The 2,698-nt window shown below is 34.4% G+C and overlaps 1 pseudogene; it reads left to right on the top strand.

Annotated features, from left to right (window-relative positions):
* The first annotated feature begins 213 nt into the window (after window positions 1-213).
* LOC120147064 lies at window positions 214-1,578 on the top strand (annotated as a pseudogene).
* Window positions 1,579-2,698: the final 1,120 nt, after the last annotated feature.

Genomic DNA, 2,698 nt, shown 5'->3' on the forward strand with positions numbered 1-2,698 from the left:
ACCAGCGAAGCTCATTGGAACTAACCTACCAAGTTTAAAAGGGCGCTCGTTGCTTTCACCACAGTTCATTAATGGTTGAGATTCCCATAAAGGATCCCTCCATATAAAATCCTCTCTTCCTTCTCCTTCACTCTTCACTTCACTAAACATAATTCTGTGTTTTTGCTTCTTGTTTCTGCAGATTTTGCTTCTTGTTTATTGCAGTAGCAAAAAATGGTTGGAAAGGAGTTCACTGTTGATCCAAAATAACCCCTTGTCTTCCAGGTACTTTTGTATATAAAATCACGTGTTCGACCCTATTTCGAATGGATGCCGGTTGAAAAAATAATGTTCATAAATCTTCACATCTTATTTGGATGTATGGCAGGTTGGTCACCTTGGAGAAACTTACCAAGACTGTCACACCCCAATTCTGACTGAGAAAAGTCCTCGGTTTTTCGAGAGTGATTTCATGGAGGTACTATACAAGCATCCCTTTTTCACTACATTATTCCAGTCGATTCGAATTCCAATGGTAAAAACGACCTAATGCTTCTTGTCTTCCCTTTGTTTGACATGAAACAGATGCTGACTCGAACTGTGTGGTGGGTATTGCCAGTCGTATGGCTACCGGTTGCATTTTATTTCATCAAAATGTCCTACACAATGGGTCTCACACTTCCCCTAGCGGCCATACTGTCTGTTTTTGGGGCCTTTGCATGGACAATTATCGAGTACTGTCTCCACCGCTTTAGTTTCCACCTTGACACAAAGAGTTACTGGTTCGTTCTTTCCCTTGGGGCTTATATACACATGCACATACATATACAAATAGGGCTGACCATAATTAATTACGAAAACCGAAAAAACTAGTGTTTTTTTATATTTAGTTTAAGTTTCGTACGATTATTCTAAATTTCATTTGATTTTTATGGATAATTATGTAATTAGATTTATGGAGTGAGAAGTGACCAAACCACATTGGATACAAAATAATAAATTATAAAGAAAATTTCTCTATACAATATTTTATTGTATACAAAGATTATTATTTACTACATTGATCTTAGGGTAAATTATGTATTTAGTCACCCATCTATTTTATCCGTTCTGTTTTGGTCTCTAATTTTTTTTCAAATCATACCTAACGTTAAGTTTTAATTATGTTATGGTTATTCGTCATTAAAAATATTTAACGGTAATACTAACGTGACACCATAAAATAATAAATTTAAAACTATTATATAAGAATATCTTTAAACGAGTTTAATAATAGATCACACATTTTATATATATATATATATATATATATATATATATATAACATATACAATAATATGACAAGTAATCTTATATTTTGATAATCAAATTCTTAAAGTTACGAAATCAAATATACTTAAAGTTAAAAGTATATTACGATTGATGCGCTAATTTATCTATAATTTTGTGTGAAGGGGAAACACCTTTAACTTTATCATCCATGGTTCCCACCACAAGCACCCTGTGGATGGCCTACGCCTTGTTAGTTTTTGGCAAAAATTGGTCAAATCCCACATTGGAAATGAACAAAGGATGAAAAAATTCTTAGCCTATAAATAGAACATTTCCCTTTGGTTAAATGTATGTCAATCACCAAAATACAAGTGGTGTACTAGAAAGCTATTAGCTATACTAGTAGAGAATTTAAAGGGAAATTCTCTTGGGGTGTACTTTAGTTTTTGGGCATGTGTGAGAGTTAAATATTTTGTAGTGTGGTTGTAATAATTTTCCACATAGTAAATATTTTTTCTCTTGGTTGTCTTTTGACAACGCTTGTGGTTTTTCTCCATTTGGGAGTTTTCCACGTTAAATTATTGTGTTTTCTCTCTTTTATTTTTCAAGTATTTTTGTTAATGTTGTGATCTAAAGGGATTGTTGGATTACAAGGGGTCTATTTTCCCAACAATTGGTATCAGAGTCAATGGTTTGGTAAAAGATAAATTTCAAGGCGGGGTAAGAATTTCTTTAAAATTCTTAGTATGCTCTGTGGTTGCGGCTTTGTCCGATCTTCTACATCAGAAAAGATTTTTTAGAAATTGTTGTGGTCCAACTGGAGGTCTTTTAAATACGTTATTGTGTTTATTGAGTGTGGTATTGTGTAAGTAAGTGCAGCCAAGAAAGTTTTGTCACAAAGGCTATAATCGCCTAAGGAGGTTGGGACTTAAGCGGTACCATTTGTGTCCCCCCAATCTTTCCTGGAAACTTTCTTAGTGCATTTTGTAGACACAATTGTTCACTCATTATTTACGTGTGAGATCACTGGAGCATTGTTGAGCAAAAATGAGTTTCAGATTTGATATTGAGAAATTTGATGGGAGAATTAATTTTGGGTTGTGGCAAGTACAAGTCAAGGATATACTAATCCAGTCTGGATTGTATAAGGCCTTAAAGGGAAAGCCAGCTTTTTTGTCCGAAGGAAAGGAACCAGATAAACCTAGTGACAGCAGTGGAGACAAGGGAAAATCCAAGATGAGTGAAGAAGAATGGGAGGAGTTAGACATGAGAGCAACAAGTCAGATTCGTCTCTGTCTAGCAAAAAATGTTCTTGCTAATGTTGCTAGATGGTCATCAACAAAGGAGCTTTGGTAAAAGCTTGAGGAAATGTACCAAGCTAAAAGTCTTTCAAATAGGTTATATTTGAAGGAGAAATTTCACAAATTGCAAATGGAAGAAGGTACAA

This window comes from Hibiscus syriacus, unplaced genomic scaffold (assembly GCF_006381635.1).
Source record: "Hibiscus syriacus cultivar Baekdansim isolate YM2019G1 unplaced genomic scaffold, ASM638163v2 tig00110933_pilon, whole genome shotgun sequence".
Classification (NCBI taxonomy): domain Eukaryota; kingdom Viridiplantae; phylum Streptophyta; class Magnoliopsida; order Malvales; family Malvaceae; genus Hibiscus; species Hibiscus syriacus.